Source organism: Solea solea, chromosome 11 (genome assembly GCF_958295425.1).
Source record: "Solea solea chromosome 11, fSolSol10.1, whole genome shotgun sequence".
Lineage (NCBI taxonomy): Eukaryota > Metazoa > Chordata > Actinopteri > Pleuronectiformes > Soleidae > Solea > Solea solea.
Window position 1 is genome coordinate 7078114 of NC_081144.1, and position 25598 is coordinate 7103711.

The following is a 25598-nucleotide window of genomic DNA, read 5'->3' on the forward strand; positions in this document are numbered from 1 at the left end:
TAGAAGCAGAGCTAGCTCCTTTTTAGTCATGTGGAATCACCCTGTTAGGCAAAGGAATGGGCAAAGCCTGGTATGGGTGTGATAGTTTGATGCAGAAATACAGAGGCTCTCTTTAGTCTTTTGCACCAGCTCCTTGTCTCTGTCCCATCTGCTTCCTCAGCACTCAAAGCCAATCACTCTACACTGAACTGTGCACCAGAGCCAAATGCCTCACTGCTGCCTCCAAAGGTCTGTTAATCATCCAATTTGTAGCTAAGCACCTTCCTATATGACACATCTGGTGTAACTCTCATCTGGTCTGTTTGAAATGGACCACGTGGCCAGAAGAGGGAGGAGGACGCTTTCATACATTTATTTTTCTTCTCTACTCATAGTTTGTTGTTGTGTACATGGAAGGACTGTGTGTCGACTGCTTTTTTTTTCATTTTCACACTCTGCATTAGAGATGCACCTATTCAGCCATTCATCCAGGTCAAACATACAAGCAAACTATACACACATGTGAATACATATTAATGGATTGAAATCATGTAGACTTTTATACTGTACGTTCCTGTTAGTCTTCAGTGCTGCCACAGCTCAGGAACCTGTTTAGCTTCTCTGTCTCCAGGGTGATATGCCCTGACCGGTGACCACATCTACATGAGACTGCTCTGCTGGCACCGCTGTCACCTAACCTCATCATCACTGTGGCTTTGCCTGACAGCTTTTTTTTCTGCAACACGCTCTGCCTACATGTCCTCATCGCTTTACAGTAAAAGCTCAGAATGAAGCCGCATTTACATTTTATATGAATTAGTTTAGTTTCCCTTTTGCTATTATTGACTTATTGCGAGTCGAGGAGTGTTGTTTTTTTCCTGTTGTGTCTCATTCCACAACACAAACCAGCTGGAAAACGGGGTTGATAAACAGTGCAAAGCAACATATAAATAATCTGTCTGTGCAGATCCCTTTGCTTTATTCGCTTCAAATTTAATGCTGGCTGAATTAAGTTAGAGTGCTGCTTGATGAAGACACGGGGGAATTTGTGGCTGAAAAGTCAAAGAATTGCATGAATTACAGATAAGACTTCCATGCCTCCATGGTCCTGCTTAGATCTGGTATTAACATCTGTCTGTGATCTGATATGTGATCTGATAGCGTGTGGATTTAGTGTTAAGTGCGTCTGTTCACACCTGGCATTAAAGGGCATCCTGGATGCATCTCCTGTGACAACATCAGGTCAGGTCTGGCTTCCCACACCTTCTATTCAAATACACAGTGACGCCTAAATTATGTTTTTACCGATTGCAATGACGTGTCAAATGTCAGCAGAGGAAAAAAAAGAGACATCTGAAAAAATAAATTATATGTGTTAATATTGTGGTGCTGGCTCCAAATAGATCAACATTATGGATATTGATTAAGATCTCTAATGTGTCCTGAGGATAGAATGAGGTCACATGCATCCTTAAATCACCTATGAACTTATTTTCTTTGTGATCAGATCTGAGGACACAATCAGGACAGACTGGGTGCATTGTACATTGTACTTAGCACAATCTTGACATGATTGAATCCCTCAGAATGGAGGATATTAATATTAAGTGTGAATGATGGTTACTGTTGATAGTGGGTCCCAGTCTGGAAAAGCTATGAAACATCTCATGTCACTGCCTGTTTGGAGTTGGAGCTGACAAATTCCCATATCTACTGCATATAATATATGACCTGCGACTGGATGTGTCCTCCTGTCCCACTTACGACAAAAGCCAGTTGTTCAGATGAGTTTGCCAAAAAAGATTTGTCCTTGGCTAAAGGGCTGAGGGATCTCACAGAGCCATTTGAGATGCACATTGTGTCTCTGTAGACGGTGAAGATGCTGGTAATGACAGAAGATTCATTTCAGTCTCCTGGAGCCACAAAAATCACACTTAAATTACAACCTCGACATTATCAGGTGCAGTTGAAGGCTGATACAGTTTAACCTTGAGGGTACAGTACAACATAGAGCTTTAACATTGCCTCTCTTTTTGGATGCAGTGGTTTAATCTGCCTATGGAACACTTCATGATTGCCTGCCAACAGCTGTCTTGAATAACATGCCTTATGTTATGTATGTTTTTTCCTCTTCATATTTTCTTTTTTTCTAACTCACTCTAAAAGACATCAGGCAGCAGAATTTGATGGTGTTTTTTTTCTGCTCAGAAAAACAACAAAGCCTCATTAAATATATTGTTTTTCTGTCCCCTGAAATCTTCGAAATGAAGCGACATTTTCTGTTTTCTGTTTTCTTTCCCTCTGCATTCCCACGGGCTTTTGCTGTGGGAGAGCTGAGTTGCCATTTCTTAGTGTTGCCAAGTGAGAATCTTCCCATCTGACATTCAGAGCGCTTGGAGCAGTGCAAACATCAACAGAAAATGTTTTTTTTTCCTCCTCCTGCTTTAGAATAGAATAAACTCTGACTTTGAAATTGTTCCGAGTGTATGTCATGCTTGTGAAATGTAATGAAATTAGATCAAACCGCACACTGCCATGGGTAAAGAATTTTGTTGATCTATACAACCTGTGAGCTTTTGTGATCTCTGCCTTTTGTTTAAAATGTATGCTTTCCAGTAGAGGGACATTGTTCAAGGAGGAATAAGGAGAATGCAGCAGGGAGAGGAGGAAGAAGAATACGTAAGCTCTGTGAATAGATGCTGCACATGAAAGCTGCTTTGAGTTTTTTTTTGAGGCCAGCGTGAAGGTGAAGGACACCGCATACAGAATTTCAAAAAAAATACTGTCGTTCTTCTAACAGTTATGCGATGACATTTAGTTTCCATACACCTGAGGGAAGACAAAGGAGAAATGGAGGCATAGGTAAAATAAAAAATACGCGATTTACTCGTGAGAGGCCGCACTGTTATCTTCAGAGGTATGTAGCATTCAGATGTACATTTTACATGCTGAACAGGATTTCTTGTGTGATTGTAGCTTTGACATAATTAAAGGACATTTTGCATCACAACGGATCATATAAATGTGGCATATGCAAGAAGACAAGTACATAAGGATGGAATTGAATATTGCATGAAGGAAAAAAAAAAAAGAAAATCAATGACTTTATGGCAACAGACAAAGTCCAGCTGGGGTTTTGACCATTCTTTGACCCTCAAAAAGATGCAGCTGCTTATAAATTAAAGGTAGACTTTAATTTGCATGATTTGGCTCTACCACAGCTGAATAAAGGAGAGCGATGTAGGCTATGTTCACATTAGCAGCCACGTGTTTCAATTCTGATTCAGTTCTGATTGATTACAGGTCAGATTTGACGATTCACATTCATAACCACCAAGTATTTTGCATCTGACTTTCACGCGAACGTGACTGTTGTCTGAAACGGCACACATGCACACGCTGATGCCCTTTGTATGCATCATCAACAGGAAATGTCATATTTGTGAGACCACGGAGTATTGATTTGGCAAATAGCGCATACGTATAGGGAGAAAGTGGCTTGGATTCTAATTTGACCATTATCTCGCTCATGTCACGCGGCCACATAGCGAATACATGCGTGTTGAAGGACCACATACTGAAGTAACATACATCGAATTAAAAAATCTGATTTCTCTTCTTCTTCTATAAGCTTCTGTTACGATTGCTGCTGCTGCTCTCTTAGAGGTTTTTTCCATTTTTCCCCTGTACACGTGTTTTTGTGGAGTTTTTCCTTATTCAACGTGAGGGTTGGAGGATAGAGCATGTCACATGCTGTACTGTGTTTGTGATGTTGGGCTATATAATCACAGAATTTGACAGACATGAAAACAACAAACCCGGCGGTGCCCTGAGGCTTTTGCACAGCACTGTATGTCACTGTAACTTGTTAATTTGAACAAGGATGGGTTGATCGACTGAGCGAGGTAGAGATGAGAGAAAAAGAGGGAGAAGCATTTTGTGGAAAGAAAACTGTCTAGAAAGTGCTACAGCCACACCTTTCACAAAACCATCAGAAGGTGACATGTTGCTGCATTTTGTGTGAGTGCACCTGAAGCACACAGCTTTGGCCTGGTTTCACTTTTGGGATCAATGCTCAGTCCCAGCCTTGGTCAAACAGACACTTATTCACAACACGGCGAGAAACTAGATGAGAAATCGAGGCAGAGATGTGAAGTACATACTGAGTCTACATTGTTATTGGCAAAGGCCCCAGGTCATCCTCCATTGCATTCCTTGTCTGCGGAGAGCTGCTTCACATATCCACATGCATGTATGTAGTCGTGGTTTCATTCAAACTGTAGGCATGCTCACCAATGCCCATGTAGGCACCACCACTGAAATGAGCAGACCCTAGTGGACCTTTACTGAAACTAAGATGTGGAAAGAATGACCGGAGCCTAATGCTGGAGCCAAGACACATCTCCACAGAAATCCCCACACAGAAAATATAGGCAGGGTCTCTGCAAATAAATGAGTGCCAAGCATTGTATTGGGTCATTTTAAGAAAATCCTTTCTATCTGTAACTTGTGGGCTCATGGGAGTGGCAGGTGCCACTTATGGTGCTTTTGTGAAGCTGAAGGTGCTCCTCTGAGTGTTAAGACATCTTCTTGACTCTTTCTCTACTCAGGTCATTGTGCTGCTGCCATTCCCAGAATAAAAGATTCCTGTTGTTCATTTGTATTCAGCAAAGCTATTTTGACTTGCATAGAGAAGTATCAGCAAAACGAGAGGGAGGAAAGTATAGTAATCTGAGTTCCTTTGGATGTTAAAAAGAGTGAAGTACACTTGTGTTTTTGGCTGAGCGTGCCAGCCAAGTTGGAGAAATCTTGCCGCTTCGATCATGCCCACAGAGATTATTTACTTGACAGCAAGTTGGTTGGCATCTCCAGGAGCAGAATGGAAAGTTGCAGAATTGATTTCCTCCCAGCATAAGGCTGGTAATAGCTGGCTTTGGAAAAAGGACATGACATTCATTGTACTATATTGATCAAAATAATTACTCTCCTCCATTTGTCCAGCTCTCTAAACCCTCTCACAGCAGTGTTATCTGGTGAGCTGTTTAGAGATTCTTCTTTTGCCATCTTCATTCTCATCCAGAGAGCTTTCCTCAGTCGTTATTCAAAGCCTCATGATTCAGAGGTCCACATTGCTCATTGTCGTAGTAAACGCGTTATTTAAAAAAGGAGTGATTGATGGAGCCAGTCTGTGTCAAGCTTGTAAAGAAGTGGTTATATACTATCTGACAGGAGGAGAAATAGGTAATCATAAGTGGGCAAACATCGAGATGCCACAGCAGTGGCCTTGTATTCCTCTCAGTGCCAGAGGATACTGTGAGCTAATTAGAAACATTAGTGAAATGTGACTTATGGAGCGTCACATTTTTTCTCTCTGTGCTAATTTGGTGAGTCAACAACAGGATTTCTTTGCATTTTTATTGATGTAGTACTTCGCCTTCTGCTAACTGATTTTCTTTCTTGTTGCATGTATCATTGGATATTGTTTACAGAATTTACTGAAATAATGATCAGTGAACTGTGTTAATGCTACAGTCTCGACCAAACGATGTGGACACAAAAGCTGTGTTTCCACCGACTGGCCCCGACCATTCCATTTTTTGGTACTCTTTCCTTGGGGTACCAGAGTAAAAGGAATATGGTACGGGTGGAGCTAGGCTGGCTCCACTCACGACAGTGAGCTTATCGAGCAACAGAAAGGCGCCACTCCCTTGCGACCTCTGTTGTTGTTCATTGTGTTGATGTCTGTTGTGTTGCATTCAATGTCGTTGTTCGGTGTCAACACACTGGTACAGCGTCACACTACCAAGTAAACGTACTGTTCTCAGTCGAAACGCAAGCCTGATCCAGGGCTGTACCAAACCAAACTGTACCATGATGGAAACACGGCTAAAGACCAAAAATGTAATTTTAGTTAATGCAGTTGATTAACAACAGGTTAGCAGTCTAATGAGCACAGGTTTCAGTCGAGGGCATTTTAAGTAGGCAAGGTTGCGTTTCTGTCCAGCACAATAAAATAACCTCTTCAATGGTCGCCATGTTGACTGCAACTTGGCCCTGCAAAAGACGCATGGAGATAATGGAGGGAAAATGGAGTATCATTGGTACTTTAGACAGTTTTACAAGCCGCAGAGAATAATCAGCACTCAAACTTTAAACACTTAAAAAAAGTAACACATGATGAGGTTGAGCTTTACAGCCAGTTCGTAACACAGACAAAGAGCATTAATGTTGCAAAATACAGGTATGAAACTGAGAACATAGTTATTGTTATTGTGTGTTTCTTCATGTCGCATTGCTGTAGACTTTTTAAAGCGAACCTACAACTGATCAATTTTAATACTCTACTGTTATGGGCGATAGCACAGTGCATGCCCCATGGTGTTTGAAATGAACTTTGTGGGATCTGGTGGACACATGACCTTTCCAATGTGTCATGGCCGATTGCTGTCTCCACCCTTCCCAAGGCAACTGTCTGACTTAGCATTTACAAGAATCACAGTTTGATGTGAAGACATTCACAAATATATTTGATAGTTAATTAATAATTGTTAACAGAAGTATACAAATAGCATGTTTTTAGAGGACTGAATTATATTACTCTATATTACTACAATTTGAGCTCATAGATTCAATGCCAATGTTTTCATTTATCTGAGCTCTTAGTAGTGTCCTGGCCCATCCCTTAAATATATTATGTAGAATATTTTGTGATTTATTTAATTAAAATGCTTACATTCAAAATTTGCACAACCAGAAAAGTGACAATTTTCTCAACTGGGCTCTATCTGAGCTGGCAAAGCTGTTTTCCGACCTCACATAGTTTGGGTTTCGCCCGGCACCTTGGCTATATGAGAAACGAATAAACCGATTGTGTTGCTCTCTGTTTAAAAGCAGGGTGGAAGTGAATAGTGCCATTACAGGAGTAATTCATACATACACTGAAATAGAAATTCACTCCTTATCGGTTTTCCCACATGCAGCTGAAAAGTTTAAGAATTTCTTTACAAACGCTCTTTTCATTTTTGCAGTGTCACCATTTTCAGATTCAGAAGAAATTAATCCAAATTGGAAAGTTAAGCCTCAATAGGGGTTAAACTAATGGTGCATTATGTGTCAGTGCACATTTAAAATTCCCTGTGCTGCCAGTTGAGCTGCTACTTTTTTTTTTTTCTTTTTTTTTTTCCACTTTTGAGTCATACAAAATTTGAAGATGCAAAATGTAGCTCCTGTTATCTGGAGCAATGTGTCAACTTTGCAGAATTTAGCTTGTCCTTTTTGTTTTTTCTCCCTGAAATTGCTTCTTGATTTTAGACAGATTATTTGACAACCATGAACAACAGTCGGTATATCAGCCTGAATCTTTCCTCCAACACATACAATTACGAATTACAAAGGTCCAATATTGATATTTCTGTCCATAATTCTTTAATTATCAGACATTTTATTGTGATAATTATCAATGTCGACTGATTGGAAACTTTTTATTGTAGTAATGTTTTTGCCCATATTGCCAAGCCCTACATACATTATAATTTCTTGTTTGATATCAATACTGGAGGACATTAAAACCTTTGAAATGCCAACCAGGGCAAAGGACTGAGGTGTTACAGGGAATCATTCTAACATTAACTCATGTGGATGTTCAATATTTAATGAGAAGTTTGGTTAAGGTGAAAACACACAAGATGGATGCAGAAGTATCACACGGCTCACTCTCTGACTGTGAAATCTCTCTATCACTTACAGTATAGTTTATAAAAACATGACATTAAACATTTTGACCCAAACCTCTTTACCTGCACTTTCTAGTCTGCGGTTCCCAAATGGAAATCAACCTAGTCTCAAGGATCAATGTTGTTCTGTAGTCCTGTACACACAGCAACTGATGGTGTTGACAAGGAGCAGATGGCGTCCTATACTGTGATTTACTGCTGCGTAGCCGGGGGTGCAGCACTTTTTTGCGAGCCTTTCTCCTCCTGAATAATTGATAGAATACTGTCAGTTGGCTGTGTAGAATTTCACATATTGTCAATTGAGTGGAAAGGTTTGCCATTTGTTATGTGTTTCTTCAAGGCTTTGTGGTTTTTAATTGTTGGGGCATTATCTCACATCTGTTGGGATGCAGCGAGCGGCACAGATTATTGTCGCTTTCATGGCGAAACCTGAAGGCAATGTAACAATCGTATGGCTACTGATAAAGCCAGGATTGTTTAGCAGTCATAACAAAAAAACAACAACAATTTTCCACTCCAATGACACCCACATTTGTATCTATTCTATTTTAACAAGGTGGCAGCAGCAGCAGCAGCAGCAGCAGCACGTGTTTGCAGATGTGATGACACTTAAGAGGTTTCTTGAATGTAAATTGAAACCCTGCATTATGTTCATTAGCTCTCATGCACTGGAGTTTAGAATGTTTGAATATTCACCAAAGATATCATCCCTAAGAGACAACAGCTGTTCCCAATCTGTCACAGTTTCGTCTGTAGCGCCATTACATGACTGGACGCTACACTTTGTTGTTTGCAGTTCCAGAGGTAACATTCATTCTCCTTCAGAAATTGATTTGCTTCCCTTGTTAGCTGTCTAACATCCTGCTGTGGCACTTTGATGGACTCACTGAAAAGTATGAGGCCTTTTTGGAGAATTTATTCTATGACTTTTGCCAAGAAGTACAGCAGGGTTCAGTAATTCTTCTTTCCAGCCAAGCCCCAACAGTATTAGTTTTTGTCTGGCCACCTGACCATGACAACTACTACCAGAAGGAAGAAACTGGTAGTTTTTTGTTTTCTGTTCACTTGCTCCATCTGAGCTCCACTGATGTAGAAAGGGGTCACAAATCAGCTCTTAGTTACAATATGTCTCATACTTTTACCACTACTTAATACATTGTATATGTTATAATACAGTATATCAGTTCACATACAGATTTGAGTAGCTATGTTGTTTCAGACTGAAGTGTTTAACATGATACACAGTACTGTGTCACTGTATCAGGGGACAGCAGATGATTAAGCCCTAATGACTCTGGTGATGTCCTGATTTTCCTTTTTCAATAGATTCTTCAGTCAACATATTCTCAAGCTTTTTTGCAAAAATCAATGGTGCATGTAGGATTTATTCATCTAATTTGGACCCTCGGGATTGACTGGGATTCACTTTGGGTATTCATTTATTGACAACCAATTTAGATGTTGTCCTTGGGAGTAACTTGGTAACATGCGGTTCATAGACTGTATAAAAAATCTACTTCGCCTTCTGGTTGCAAAACAAAGTCCACGGCATTTGTGATGTGACCAGTCCTAAGGCAGTTCTTAAAACCACAAATTCACAGATGTCACCTCCAACCAGGCTCCTACTGGAGGGTTAGGTTAAGGTTATGGTGCTTTATCATCTATTGTGTCTGTGTCTGTGCTGTTTCTTAGGTCCAGTCCCAGTGTCCACCCGCACATACTCAAAGTCTTACACACGCGTTCACTGCAGGTGACACTAACCCCTGAGTGAGTAAATGAATTATTTATGAATAACCTTATCCACTCTATAGGTCAACAAATGAAAAAGTCCCAAACTTGCCATCATTTTGTGGCACGATGTCACATTAAGTGTTTGCTCATTCCCGCTTATATCATTTTTCAGTCTTTGCAGCCTCTTGCACTCAGACACTTAGCAGATGACATCATCAAAACCAATGAGGGTTCAGGATTTAAGGGTTTAGGGAGAACACTGGGATTAGGCCCAAGTGTGTCAGAGAGCCATTAGTGTGGCTGCAGACCTGTTCGTCATTACTTTGTAACAAAACGCTCTCCTTCTGGGAGCAGTCGTTTGAAAGTTTCCATTTTGTGTGAATGTTTTAATCACTTGCACCTTCTGACGCACCTGGCAGTGCTGTAATTAAGATTTGGTGCAGCATTCAGTGGGGATGGTTAAGAGGACGACTGTCCTTTTATAGATTTGTGCTGATATTCATTCAACTGACCCTTGGAAAAAAAACGATTGCGTAATTGCCTACTTTTAACTACTCATCTTACACTGAATGCTCCTCGTCTTACACAATACAAAACCAGTTTTTTTCTTTTGGAAGCAGCTGCAATGATACAATCTCACTTTCAGCCCGAGAATAGATGTGTGTCTGATACCCCACCATTTTATTATCGTATAATAATGTTTCCTGCATCCCAGGTTCCCTAAAGTTCACAGAAGCTAGCTGTGCCTCAAACTGATAAGTTCACAATTAACGTAATGTTTCTAGTGGTTATCGATTGGTCTTGTCTTCTCTTTGCCTCCTTCCATTGATTGTTGATGCCGCCATCAGATTACAAGGCAATGTGAGGGAAAGTGATAATACAGTTTGGTCTGCCCTGCAGGAACCTACCAAATGCATCCTTATCTGTTTGGATGTGTCTGTTTTAATGAAAGTCAAACAGTTTTGTCCATAAATCTGTTTAGACATTTCATAAATCCATACATAATCATTTAAAAGTCCATTTATCCGTGACTATTTGTCCGTATACGTTTGGACACTTGAGGTTTTCTCTGAATAACAAGAAGACATCTGTGCAGTCTCATAACCAACATGCACATTTAACGGGGAAAATACTGCGCAAACACAGCTGGTGAGAACAAAAATATGGTTTTATAATTTGCTGCTTCAATGTCCTTTGTTTTGAACCATTTTTAAAAGAGATCTTAAAAGCACGCAGTACCATTGAGAGTTCTCACTTTAATCAGAGTTGGTCGTCTTAAAGTACATATCTACCCTTCTCTCCTCTTCCCTGTGCTGGTATGTTTCAAAGGTCAGTACCTAATTTTGTAATGAGTGCTTAATTGAAAGAAAACTCTCCGTCTGCTTTACACATGATCTTGCTTAAGTATTGCAACGCTCTTGGGTCAAATCTCTCCGTCAGCCAACAGGAGACAGTGACTTTTATGAATACATGACAAATGGGCTGAAACAGTAGCACTACTCCTTTACACATAATTGAATAGCAGCATGTTTACCCAGTGAGCAGGTGTGAATTAAAGGCATGTTCTTTAAAGGCTTTTAATGAGAATTCATCATGGTTGTTGGCAGCGAACTGCATTAAACACTATTAAAGCCTTGATATCTATAATTGAATAAAGCACATTGTTGCTCAGCAGTATGCATGATATAATAGAATTCTTTCATGTTTCAGCCACTAAGGAGAGATTGTCTGTTTTTCATTAACTTTAATTTGCACCGAGTTTATTAGATGGTTTAAATGTCACCGTTAACACAGTATAAAAGGTAATAGCATTATAAAAGCCTCTCGACTTTGTACTACAGAACAACATGAATGCGCCCCTAACAAAAACCCCGCCAGCTTGTACATGGTGCAAGGAGATTGTCTGCAGAGGTTTGGCTGTCACATTCAATCTGTCTTTGACTAATGGCACAGTGGTTTCCAAGTTTTGGGCCTGTCTTGTATCGGAGTTTGCCGACAATGTGAAGGTGAACGATCCCCATGAGCATGCCACTCCGTGTGCCACTTACTGCTCGTCCATCGCTTGTCCTACCTTCAGCTGCAGTACAAGGTGAAAAAATGTTTATAACTTCTGCACTTCCATCACAAGACCACACACACACACACACTCCACATGGTACAGTAGTCGTAACATAAAGGATGTGCAACGTTGAGCTGAATTCTTGCATTGGTTTCGACCAGAATTGTGGCACTCGCTGAAAAGTATGAGGATAGATTGTTCTTCTCGCTCTAGAAAGACCTTGGTGCAGGTAATACGGTTTATTAAGTTGAGAGGGCCTGTCGCAAAAGAAATAGCTGCTTTCGGAACACATTACCAAAACCTATCTGACATTTATAAGAGTTTGTTGGTCCCCTGGGGAATTTGTTGTTTTCCTCGCACCACACTGTTCTCTCATGGAGCATGTAATTCAGAGATGCCGAGGTCTGGAGACGTGTATGTTTTTATGTTGTTGTATTTCCTCTGCAGGAGGTTATCCTCTTCCTTTTATGATGAAACAATTATCTCTATTCAGATAATAAACGCAAATTAAGCTTTGGAAATGTTAGATTGGTATGATGGTGTAGCATTTAGCAGGGCAAAAATTGAATGTACCACCCATAAGTATATAAGTTAATAACTGCTTTGAATAGCATTTGTGGCCTTAATAAGAAGCCTTTTTTTATGTACTTTAAGCAAGGAATCCGCCATCTTGTGCTATCATGTTTCTGCAGCAGCCCGAACATTTTGAAGCAGACCCTTAGCAGCAAACAAATAATATCCTTCATGACATGTGAAGGCCACCTTAGTTATTTGATGGCCCTTAAAAAAGGGAGAGGTGAGCAGAGGAGTCCTCAGTTTGTTGCAATAAGCAATCCTCACCATTCGATGTCACACATTTTTGCACACTGGGCCTTTAATCCTTAAAAGTGTAAAGAAAATCGATGCATTTTATTATTTCCGGGATGATATTTAATCTCCTTTTGTGTCTACTCTGGCTGTGTTATGTTTCACTCAATAGGCAGGCGAGAGGGGGAGGCAATTCATCTGAAATCGTGTCCCTGCTGTTGACCATTTCTCAGGGACTCCAGATGATGAATTGCCTTATTTCTGCACATAAACACAAGTCTTGTCTCCCAGTGAAGCAGGTAACAGTAGTAGGTGCTCTGCACCAGGAATTTATTGACGATAGCTTTCTGAAAAAGAGCAGTTGCTTCAAGGAGATCATCGTTTTCCTAAGAGCCGCAAACATAAAAGATCGTGCAAAAACCTCAATCCTTCTGAGTCGTGAGGCTAATGGGGCAATGCATTTATAATTAATAACAAACATGACATTTAAACTGATTTCTTTCAGCCATTTCAGATTCAGCGGATACATCCGTGACCCAACATGGCTGTTGCTTCCCTAAATGTTTTAGATCACAGTGTTTATGCTGTGTCGTTCACATGTGGGTGCTCAGATAAGCACATTTCAAAAACAGTTTGAAGGCCAGCTTTGACCTATGACGTGTTTACTGTGAATCCACGGAGACATCATTGGGTCTAATTCATTAACAGTGATTATCAGTCAGACAACAATTGGATTCAATAAACCATAATTAGATAAACAATGTTCGACCAGCAACAATTAAGCTGGATTCACAAAGGACTATGTGTCAAATTAGTTACGTCTTGCTCTGTGTCATGACAGACCAACAGTGAAGGATCAACACATAGACAGAAATATTCTGAAGCTAACCTAAATAAGACACCGTCATGTAAACAATACTTTTCTGTAGACATTTATGGATCATAAAATTGGATTATAGTCCAGCAGTAATGAAGATGTGTCAACTCTACTTAAGATGACAATGCAGCAGGCCCATGGTTTGACTGAGAGCTAAACCTGCTGTGATATAATGTGCATAGTATGTCACTGTAATTAGGGGGGAGCTCAAATAGCAGCATGGTTCCATTTTGGACCCGATTCCAATCTTACCAAAATATCTGGAACTAAGGCTGGATGATATGGCCAAAAAGATTTCCCAATGAAGCTTTATTTCTCCCTGTTTTAACACATTTGTGAACAAAATTTGAGAGAAATTAGCCTTTTGTGTGCGTACGGAAACGTACATCTTTTATGGAAAATGGGAGCGTAAACAAAAGTGTGTGCATTGAATACAAAAAACATTTTACATGAGTCTAAAACAGAGTCAAGCAAGACAACAAGGAAATATAAAATAAATATCATTCTGCAGAGGTGGGTTTTGACTTGCGTTCCATTTGGAACCTGAATGTTAATGTTCATTTTTTTTTTTAAATCAGTCAATTTTGATATCAATATTATTAAAATTAGATGATGAGTGAGCTAATTGGCTTGTAAAATGTTTTTATGGACAGAAAACAGCTGTTAAACACAGACATATTTTACACATCTGGGGTAAAACATTCTTAATTACATATGTAATAGCTCAAGGCGCGTTTGTGCAATGCATGAACACATCCTTATATTACAGTTGAAGAAAGTTGTGTTGCGATATATATGATGTTATTGCATAATTGCATCACCCCTACCTGGAACTGTTCAGACCTCATAACTCTTCTTTTGTTTCTCGCCATGTCTCTCCCTGCAATATAAAGTCTACTTTTGAAAATATCCACGGAAACAATCCACCTCATTGCAGCCATAAAATACAGAGAGGACTTTCAGTTAAGTGTTGTATGCATATCAAATCAATACAGCGGGCTCATTATCCTTAGTCGTCATGGCGACGCTGGATTCAAATGCATCACTCAGTGACACCGATTAAAAGTTCAAAGAGTTCACATTTATTACAAGATAATACAGACGAGGCAAGATGAAGGGCAGAGTCAAGAGGCAGCGTGTGGACAGATACGAGGCGAAAGAGGCAAATGTGAAGTCACAGGAGGTCGAAAACAGGATTGACAGTCACAGTGGCTTTGTCTGAGATGACAAGACAATTGAATAACTTCAGTCGTACGAGTGTCTTCATTAACCTGAACGGATATTAAGTCGTTTGTTATAAATAGCGAGGTGTGAAAGTCACAGCAGCTATTTACTGTGTTTTCACTTCGTACACTATATTCTTCTGCCGCTCATCTCATTTCCTGGTTGTGGCAACATGTTGTAAAGCGGCCTCATTAATGATGGGGCAGTGTTTTAATGAGCACATTGTCTAAGGAGCATGGCACAAGTGCAAATAGGGCACGTCCGTCCAAATGCTGTATACTTTCACGGGTTTAACGGGAGAGAAGCGGTCGCTGTGCCAGGTTCATGGTGGTGCTCATGATGTCTCATAATTAATAACGGGTGTGTTTTTTTCCCCCCCCTATAAATAGCCAGGTACGCTCAAACCTTAGTGGACTGGGGTGGATTTGTCAGGTAATAGCAGAGGAAATGGTTTTGCTTCCCATGTGTGCGTGCATGTGTGTGTTTCGGGAGTATTCACTTGTTGTGTGCTCACCCACAGTTTATATTACTGCTTCTACTGCTAAATAATGTCGTAATTGATACAAACGCAACAAAAATATAAAATATATGTATGTTTTTGCTAAAATGAACTGAAGTAAAAAATGTAAGATTTCCCAATGCAAACAAAAAGCTTTGTTTCTCCCTATTTTAACAAATTTTGAACAGAATTTGGAAGAAGTAAGCCTTTTGTTTGCATACGGAAACCTTGCATCTTTTATGGAAAATAGGAGCATAAACAAAGGTGTTGAGTTATATTTCTGAGTGTGCATTTTCTTTATACGGGTGACAATACAACAAATCTTTTTACATGGGTCTAAAACAGAGACGAGCAAGAAAACTAGAAAAGCTAAAATAACCATTATTCTGATTTTGACTTATGTTTTTAAGGTGGACTGGTCAAAGCGATATTACTATCTTCATAATGCTCCCTTTAGAATATTATTGGAACACTGTCAAAAAGCTCAATCATTGACTAGCTCTACTATTAGACATTTCTTTTGGATGACACTGCGTCAGTATGAAACAGAACAAGATGCCTGTTTGCTTGGTGTAACGTTCGATATAACAAGTTGTTTTTTATGAGATAAAGGTTTTTGGCAAGAAACTGGACATATAGTTCCTCTTTAATGTTATTTGAAGATTTCATCACATCGCTGCACATTTCTGATTCTGGTTTGTTTCAAAGTCAAATGAAAAGCTGTTTATTGGACATCACTGTCTCTGTCTTTGCGCTGATGGTATCAGAGCGCGGCCAAAGTGTCATCCATCGCTTGTTTCTGCTGAGTGTAAAAAGGCTCCCACAGTCTGCAATCTGTCATACAAACAAAAAGCCATCATGTCTTCACCTCTCACGCTCTGGGAACATTGTATGGAGTAACAGCGAGGCCTGTGGCGTCTCCCACTTTGATTTATGTCCAGACAAACGGTGCGATGTGCTTATGGATGAAACGTTGGAGATGAAAACTCAGTTCAAAACCTATAGACTCTTCATCAAATATGACAGGGTTAGGGTTTAAACAGTGACAAGCGTGCAGACTGTCACACTTAGTATTCACAAATATATCAGTGTGAATATTATTTTGACTTGTCTGTCTGGGAGTGACTAATATATGACACTGAAAACAGCCGACACTCATATTTTAGAAACTGGGAGTGGCAAATGGTTGCCAGGTCCAAGCTGTTAAAGTCTTAGCTTTTCCTGCAGTGTTCTCCTCTCAAAAACACCTTTGTTTTTAATCGACTTCACTGAAGTTTTCTTCCGTCATCCTCCGTCTGTTCTCTCTGCGGCTCTTTATCTCTCCCTCTCCCTGTCTCTCAGTGAGGCTCCTCCAGCTCTCTCTCTCTCTCTCTCTCTCTCTCTCTGGCGCCTCCATCCCTCGCGTGACTTAAAACATAAACATTGTTCAGGCCGCAGAAAGTGTGAGAGCTCTTATCTCTTGTACTGAGGGGAGTCTAGATCTTTTGCGGTCACCTCCCTGCAACTTTAGACAATTTGAAATCTACACTTTTACTGCGGATTATACATTTTACCCACTAACGGTGTAATATTTACCTCGTTCATACTGTGACATGTGGGACTGGTGTGGAGCAGGTGGGGGGCGGGGGGCGGTGTCCTAGCACCCCCTGTTGACGAGCTGCCACTGTGTCTAAAAGATCAAGGCGTGTGCATGCACGCACCTGTGCATCAGTGTGAAAACAGGTCAATTGTTTGTCGACCAAAGGCCAGCTCTGAGATGTGTTTGCCTACCTCCCTGCCTCCATATTAAACCTCTGCATTGCAGCACTGCCAGTGGGATTTCAGCTGGCACGGCCCTTTTTTTCCTCTAACCCTCCGTCTTCACAATAGAGAGATTAAATTTGGGCCAGATCCCTGCATGGAAAGCTCCCCGCTCACACTTCGCACATCTCCTAGTGTTTGTATGCTACGCTCCAGGGAGCATAGGGCAGCTACGCGCTCCCAAAGGTCTCCTCTAGGTTCCCTTTACCCCACACCATTCCCCTCCATCTTCCCCTGCCTGAGTGGGAGTACACTACATGTCTTAGAGAGAGAAACAGACAGAAAATGAGAGACTGAGAGAGAGAGAGAGAGAGAGAGAGAGAGAGAACATGGAATCCTTAGAGGTTCTTCAATTGAAGTACTGCCTGAGAAGCTGCACAATAATCTTGTCAAAGAATGAGAAGGCTGTTGTAGACTGAGTTGCATGGACTGCACGATTCTCTTAATCAAACGGAGATCGTTTGGGGGATAAGAGGCAATGTAACTCACTCAGGATGTTTTTATCTTTTGGACAACACTATGGTTTTTAGCAGTTTGGTTTTCTGTGCACTAGTCGAATCAATGACACAGGCCCACAGCCAAGTGAAGATTCAGTGAAGACAAAAGTCAGCACAGACGGCTGAACAGTGCCTCAGATTCTTGTTTTCCTCCCCGTCTTACGACTGTTCACGCTGCTGCAGAGACGGTGGTGTAAGATGGCAGCTTCCATAAAACACGGCTCTATCCTAAAGTGCATATAACAGTAATACTCTTGAAAAACATACTTAAGTGCATTTTATGCCAATGCATTTCAAAATTGTTGCACGCTGGACATTGCTGCGTACCTCAAAGAAGGCACAGGCTTCTCGTGCTGATGGATGAAACCTTGTTTGAACCTGGTTGACTTGCAGTAAGTTAAAAAAAAAGGTTTGAGAATCCATTTTACCTCAAGTAACACCTTCTTCCTGACCTTAAAAGATATGACTTTATCTGTGTTCATTTTAATATGAGTCTACTGCCAGCATGGTTCAGTGGTGCTGACTTGTAATGGAAATCAAAGGCCCGAGTTTTCATTAAATTCTCTGTCATTCTTTCCTTGCATAGCTCGGTCCTTTGGGGACATACATCGGTGTGGGAAAGATCCATTTCTGTTCACCAAGAGGCATATCCTTTCTGCTTGATTCTATCTAATCATCGAGCTGATGCCCCCGTCAGCTATAGCCAATTTACAACATTTCAAGATTCCTTTTGTGTTTGAGATGTGACCTTGTATTTGTCCTTGTGGAATATGATTTATTTCGGCATGGAGTTTATGCTGCTGTATAAGCATATATAACTGACAAGACCAGTCAACTTTGATGGAGTGTGTTTGTTTTCAGTCCTTGTTATTTGACCTTACCTGAAACAAAAGGGAAAATGCCACACATGCTCTTGGGAGTGCTGCAGTGTGAAGCAGTGCTGAAGGTTTTTCTTCTCTCCCTGTCACCGTGACCCCCTCGGCTCGCTGCAAACAAGTCAATTTGACAGTTTGATAGTGTTTCTATGAGCACTGCAGGTACAGTATTTCATTGTGCAGGAACCCAAAGAGTTCCCTAGTCTATTTTATCCAGTGAACCGTGAAATTAGCGCTGAGATTTTTCATCTGCCATCTTGTTATCTTGACATGAGTGCGCTTGAATTCAAGGGTCACCACCAGCACAACAAAGAGAAAGTGATTTCTTTGTTTTCAACATAGATTTAAGGGTACAGCACTTCCATGATGAAGATGGTACCATCTAGAGAGATATCCCAGTGGTAACTTTGAGTATATTTAGAAATGTAAAAATCTATTTGTAACACACACGATTCATAGAGGATGTGCTGTCCTGGTGACTGCAGACATAAAGTGTGTTTTCCCCTCACTGAAGTGCACAAATTGAAGTTGGTTATCTTTCCCCGTGGATGTTGTTTGTGATACAATTACAATAAAGCAATTAAATCCAGCGAGTCATGAAATTGATTGTTTTGCCAAAAATGGAGGAAGCAAATTGTGTCACAAACAGAATATCCTCCAAAGTCCGCAGAAGAACACGAGTAGAATATGACTGATCACATAACATCCCGAGTATTATCTTGTCAGAAAGTTGTTCCTGGAAATGTTATTGTCCCAGGACATAGATCTGGTTGTTGTACCTTAAAGGAGGTTGATATTTTGGGGGATTCTGGGTTATATTCTCTCTTGTCGAGTGTTGAAGGCTGTAATCTTAGTACAAAGACTTGAAGCACACGGAAATGATTACATAATCCCAATTAACAAATAATGCAAAGCAATTTTTTGTTGTTGTTATTTAGCGCTTTATGTTGAAATTCTTCGCTGCTTGGTTTAAAGTGTGTGATTACACTAACACAGCCATTCCTTCTGCTTTTCTTTTTTTTCATTTGTCAAAACCTGCTTGTTGTTTTTGTCAATAAAAAGCCTCCGTGTGCTACAGTCTTTATAAATGGCTCATGAATTCAGCTTTAGGGTTTAACAACTTTATGAACTCAAAGCTCATCTTACTCCGGGTGGAAATCTGAGGGAAAAAAAGGCAGAGTGAGTTATGCTGAAGTCTGCCTTTGAGTGTTGATTTACAGCTGTTGTTCACAGAGACACTCATTAGGGGGCGATGACAATGATTGATTCAGTAACTGGTGAGCCATCACACGCAACGGATTGCTGCTAGTGATAATTCATTTGTCCTGCACCTTTGTTGTTCAAAATATTAGGCTCGAGGCATATATCAACTTGTTTACGTGAAAGGGAGACAGCTATCGATATTTTCCCTCTGGCTCAAAAATGGGTTTTTGCTGTGTAAAAGGGTCAGACCTGTATTGTTCATATTAATACCTTTGTCTTTATCCTTATTTAATCATTTTAAATCGCATAGATTACATGATCGTGGAGGTGAGGTTTAATGCCATGGATTATCTTGAAATGCAACACACATACCCCATGGGGTCAACAACTTTCTAATTAGTCACACACACATTTATATAATACGGGAGGGTGGAGCTTCAGCAGAAGTTGGAAATCACCTGGGATTTAAATTAGGTCAGCGGTAGACACAGTTTCCAAGAACACAGTGTGATACGATACAGATGTTTCGAGAGTGGACTTAACTTGTCTGAGTTCACGTTGTGTCTTTGTCTTCCAGGGTTTGTGACTGACAACGTCCTCACTGTGATTGCCTTCGGCCACTCTTCAGGATTCAAGGTTTTGGCTGTGAGTACCGAGTATGGAGGCTTTGGTCTGATAGTGTGAACCTTACAGGCTGTGAGACTGAGACAGAAAATGGGGATGTGGAGGAGGACGAGGAGATTCCTCACTTCATCAGAGACGTCCAGTGTTGTTGCTTTGACCATCCTTTTTAAAGGGTGACAGATCACTGCACAATGTTCCATGCCTCTGTCCTCTGCTGCTCCCCTCTCAGAGATATCTTCCATTCCTCCTCACGAGCTCGCCTCTGTACCCGTACTGTCCACTGAAGGCATGGGCCAGCTGGCTGACCTTCTATGGCTGAATGCCTTTTGAGACTGTGCGGTAATTTGTTGTTTATCGAAAGAAATGTTGCTGTTGGAATAAATGAACAAATCCAGAATAAGGATTTTAACAAACTAAAGAACTAATTGACCTGAAAGACAAATAGATATAAAAGGAATTTGTTATTTATTATCATATATTTATTATTACAGTGTTACAAAATTAGAAAAAATACTTATGGGGCATTAAAATATTTGTAAATACAGTAGATCCCTGTGGGATCACATGTTTTGGGCTCTACTAGATGTCAGCATGAAACGTGCTGTGCTGGGTTTTCCCCGCTCCCCCATCTGTTCTCGGGGAAAAAGCGTTTGCATGTGCCAGAGAAAAGGAAGGAGCCCACTGCAGTGTGTAGTGAGCAGGGGAGGCGTGGCGAAGACAAAGGTGAAGCCTACTGTGGAGCAAGCATGATTTACTATACGATCAGGCTCCCTGTGCGCCAGTCTTCGGCATGCCCTGCACACTCCAGCACTCCTCTGATTAATCAGAGTCATTTCCATGAGTGATGGACGCTTCAGTACCACAGAGGGCTACAGAAAGCTAATAAACCCCAGCGGACAACAGCCTCGCTTGGAAGGACGGTTACTGGCTGCTGCTTTTTGTACCGACTCTGTCAGTACAACCATCTGCCATTTTTCAGCCCTCACTGCCCGGTCGGTGTCAGTCTTACTGTTATTAACACTGATCAGCTCACATGTAGTGAATGGAAATTCACGGCTCTACGACGAGTGGTGCATAATTACTTGCGTGGATATGCAGCTCTAGAGGTCATAGCTTTTATAAGATACTTTATACTGCATATTTAATAGATAGAATCAACCCTTTCCTATATATTTCAGTTTTTTTATAAACACTGAACCTTTTTGATTAATCTTGACATGTCAGCAGCAGGCTGAGACTGAAGGTGTAAGTGCAACAGCAGCAGAGAATTATCAGATAATGAGAGGAGAAGAGCATATTACAATAAAACAATATCCAATTTATCCATGACAATGTAATGAGATAAAGAGCAGGAGGGGATAACCAAGGCTGAAGCTTCACGTTTGGTTCACTGTCCGGGAGAAAGTTATCCACACTGGCATGTCTTCAAATTCCTTTGATGTATAAACACATCTCCACGACAGACCCTTGCTCTGCTTCTCTTCTGGATCAAGATGTTTTTGAGATGGGTAGAGAGGCTTTTTAGATTTGGTAATGTTTGGCATTTCTGACCCGTTGTTGCACCGCACTGTTGGCAAACCCTGTGCTGAAGTAAGCTGCGTTTGCGACCTGCAAATGAAAATATCATTTGTGAACAAATGAGCAGGTTTCCTTAATCTGTAATTTTATGACTTGATATGATACTTGTCTTACATATAGCTCCTTTAAGACAGAAAATAACTGCCCCTGTATTTCAGCACAAAAAACTTCATTTTAAGTCAAACACAAATCTTTTATTTTTTTAATCACAAATGTTTAATCCAGCTTTAACAGAGACACAGAGGAAACGCGCCTTTAAATCACATATCATCACAAGTTCATGCAAATCTGTTTTTCCTGCAGAGCAGATATGAAATAACATCAGCAATCGTTTGAGGTTGTGTTTCTGTTCTTAATCGCTACATGCTTTGGTCTCGAAAATTGTCTTCCTGCCATTTTGTGTTGAGCTGATAATGTACAGCACTGGCGGTTTTTAAAGAGTTTTTATTTTCCTGGAACAGGCTGAATGTGTCACAATAAGAGATGAATAAGAGATGAAACTCTGAATGCTTTTGAATTTAATTTGAAAAAATATAAAATGGTAATGAGTGAAGGATCTTTAATGGCTTAATTAAGCCCAAGGCAATGTCTTCCAGCAGAACAAACAACCTCAATTATTAGTATTCATTTACTCCACAAATTCAGACTTCAATTGTTTGACATAAATAACGACTCTACATTCAAATAAATTTTCTGTTGTTCTAATCATTTCACAAAGCTTATACATATATAATGAATTCAAAAACAAATGTATTTCATGCTTTCTTCTGGCAATAAAGCAGTGTAGAATACATGTGTGCATTATGAATGAAGCTACACTTTCATTGACATAGATATAGGATCAAATTTGCCCTTGAATCTAAATTGGAACTATTACATGGAGCATCTCTTCAATCTTGAAGTGGCGGCACAATTGTAAGCAAATGCTGAATGGCAGTTTGGAGACACAAAGATAAAGAAAACATCGCTGTAGCAGAGAAGCGCTCTCATTCTCCCACATCCAAAATTGACCGACACGATATTGCAATTTTGTACATCCTCACATCTGCGGCACGGGATCAAGATCTAATCCACGACCGCCAGCCTCGGAACAGCGCGTTCACCACGCGTAAAACATTATGTGTGTACATTAAAGCGGCAGAGATGGTGTGGAGACTGAGGGAGCCGTAAACTACGCTTCACTACTTCACATTTAGCCATAGAGGGACATAAATCTCGAGATTTCTCTTGATTAAAAAAAAGAAACATGTACCTTCTTACCTTAGTTTTCCTGTTTAATTTCTGCTGAATGTCGCTACTGTCTCAGTACACAGTCACCTCATGCACACATACGGATATTACTTTAATTATTGCACAGAAAGAAACACATGGCAGTACATGTGATTATTGTAGAAGGAGCTCGGTAGGTTAATGCCATTTTATGGCTTTCCTTAGTCATGGAGTGAACAGCTTTAATACATGGCTGCAAGCTCCACATCACACTCACCTGATTAAATATGTATTGTAAGTTGCACTGAATTATTTCTGGAGACGGGGGCCTGTTTTTTTCTTTTCTTCCAAGTGATGTAGTCTTTTTTTGTCTTACTTCGTACGCGGTGAAATCATGGTGATGATGATTGGTTGCGTTAGCTGTTGTCAGCTGTAAACAACCGCAGTGAGGGCATTCGTCGTGTGACTCATGTCCCGCGGGACAGGTGCCAGTGTTGCTCAACATGGCTTCACCCAACATGCTATGAATCTCTGGCGGATCAATGCCCCGTTCACTTTGAGCCAGTGAGTCACTCCTGCCTGGGTTTCAGGCCACTGGGCTGTAAGATTTTGCTTATTATGTGGAAAAGGCTGCACAAAGGAATACAGGGTTGAATAGCTCTCATGGATTCAGTTACGAGGCCTAAATATAACACGTCGATGTGGAGGGAGCAGATGGAGGTTGTGTTTTATTTATCTAGTCTGGATTGTGAGTGTTGCACTGCCATTTTATTTTCATCCTACACAAAAGAAGCCACAGAGAGCAGTCATCCTCCATGTTTGACATTCTAAAGGTGTATTTTTTTTTTTCCTTCTGTCAACAGAAGGAAATCAGCAGTAACTTGATCCTACTAGCTGATATTGTCTTCAGAGCCAAAGCCTGGCTTAGTTCAATGCAGTAGTGTGCACTGCCCTGCTTCTGAAAAGTGTTATCCATGTGTTAAATTATTCCCAAGCAAATTTGTAATCTACCGCTGTCTCATAAACATATTAAAATGCCAGTCTGTCAAAGATAGTGTGGTGTCCTCACTTGGGACAATAACTCCTTTGAGGGAAGGATCCAAGCAGTTTCCCAAAGAGCCTCAGTGAATGAAATGTTCAAACATATCACAATCATCGAAAGCAACCCATGTAGCACAGTTTAAACGTGTAGGATTTGATTTGGTTTGATTATAAACTTGCAAACACCTTACGGTAGGCCTGTTTGAGTCCAAAGTTATTTCAAACCACATTATTAGGCTATTTTTTTTGCTAAATGTGGGGCCAAATAACATAATCACAATAGGCATCGTGAAATGTGTGCAAAAATAGACAAGTAAACTAAGACGGCCCCAACCAAGCTTGAAACCTTATGGACTATTCCATTAAAAAAATGGTATAAACCTAAGAATAAACCTAAACCTTTTAAACTGCCCTGGCAACAGTAAATGAAGATATAAGTGGTTTAACAAGATGTACGATGTTGTGCTTGCGTCACTGAGATTACTCCAGCCTCGTCATAATGATTCCATCACATTTAATTCAAAAGCAGCATCCATACATGACTCTGTAGTGAGAAAATGTATCACCACAGACAGGGAACAAATTAAATTTCTTGCTTTTCAGATGTATCGAAATTACAAAAGGCTCTCTCTCTCTCTCTCTCTTTCTCCCTCCCTCCCTCCCTCACACTCCCTTCTTCTCTCACATTCCCTCTCACTCTCCATTTTTACTGATTGAGACTTTATTGATTTCTGGTTCGAGTGCTCATTGCTGGCCAATGAGAAGAGCAATTCACTTAGGGGTGGATGATAATTCTTAGTGACACACACTAATACCCGAAGGGCTCCGAAACAAGCAGATTTACACAATAACGTGTTTTTAAAAAAAACAAATCATCGTTAGTTAGGGGGACGTTGGTAGGTATAGCACTTATGACTATAAGGAATTTTGAATATTTAACACAGGACACATGCGCTGCACCCTGATTTTAGAGACACATTGTGCGAATACTAAAATATAGCCTTTGTCGTTTGTTTTCGTAGGATTGAAATCTTCCTTGATCTCAGTGGGAGTGGCGCAAGTCCAAAGACATAATTCAGATAAATGGATAGCGATGACAAGGGAGAGACAAGAGATGCAGCAGCAGCAGCAGCTGGCTTCTGCTGCAGTAAGCACACAGCAGCTGACATGCTTCTTTTATTCTCTGGTCTCATCCATAGTATATATACAGTATATATATATATTTTTTATTTTATTTTTTTCTTACATTTTACTTATTTTACATTCTGCCGCCTTGTAAGCTGAGAAATATATCAGAGCTTAGTATGGAGCAGCAGTGCTATGAGAACACGGTGGTGTGAGTGCTGATTGAACAGGAGAGCATATGGATTTTTTGGGTTGCCCTTATGTGTTGGAGTGGGGGTACAGATTGCTGCATACATGAGCAAAAGAAAAAAAAGAAAAATCAGCTGGGCAAGCAGTGAGTGCCGGAGTGTGGGGAGAGAAAGCAAGGGGAAGGGAGAGGGAAAGGGAGGGGAGGGGAGGGGAGGGGGATCCTTTCAGTGAAAGAGACAGAAATAGTGGAGACGAGAAGAGGAGGAGGGGATTGACAGAAAAAAAGAGGTGGGGGTTGTCACAGAGAGAATGAGTGAGCATGTGTGTATGTGTGTGCGTGTTTGTGTGTATGGCAGAGCATAATGCTGCAGTGGAAACAGTGCGAAGAGGACTGCAGGTTCCGGCACTGATGGGAGTGCGGTTGGTGTACGTTATTGAGGCATTGTAACTTTGACCTTAAGTGCCTCCTTGGTGAATGGATTGGCCTGTCGTGGACAACAAGACAACGGGATTACAGTAGTGCTGGTAAGGCTGTATTTCAGCTCTCT

The 25598-nt window shown here is 40.6% G+C and overlaps 2 protein-coding genes across 3 annotated transcripts in view; both read left to right on the forward strand.

Moving 5' to 3' along the window:
• The window catches only part of oard1 (O-acyl-ADP-ribose deacylase 1), a 29574-nt gene extending 9658 nt beyond the window's left edge, over positions 1-19916 (forward strand). The window contains exon 7 of the mRNA XM_058641976.1: positions 19862-19916. The gene's annotated coding sequence lies outside the window, so the exon portion shown is untranslated. The remainder of the gene's footprint in view (positions 1-19861) is intronic.
• The window catches only part of LOC131468096 (synaptotagmin-2-like), a 60490-nt gene that overhangs the window by 5888 nt on the left and 29004 nt on the right, over positions 1-25598 (forward strand). The window contains exon 1 of one of the 2 annotated variants that reach the window (XM_058641971.1): positions 25397-25575. The exons of the other annotated variant lie outside the window; for it this stretch is intronic. The gene's annotated coding sequence lies outside the window, so the exon portion shown is untranslated. Of the gene's footprint in view, positions 1-25396; positions 25576-25598 lie in introns of those variants that run through there. 2 annotated transcript variants of the gene reach the window in all.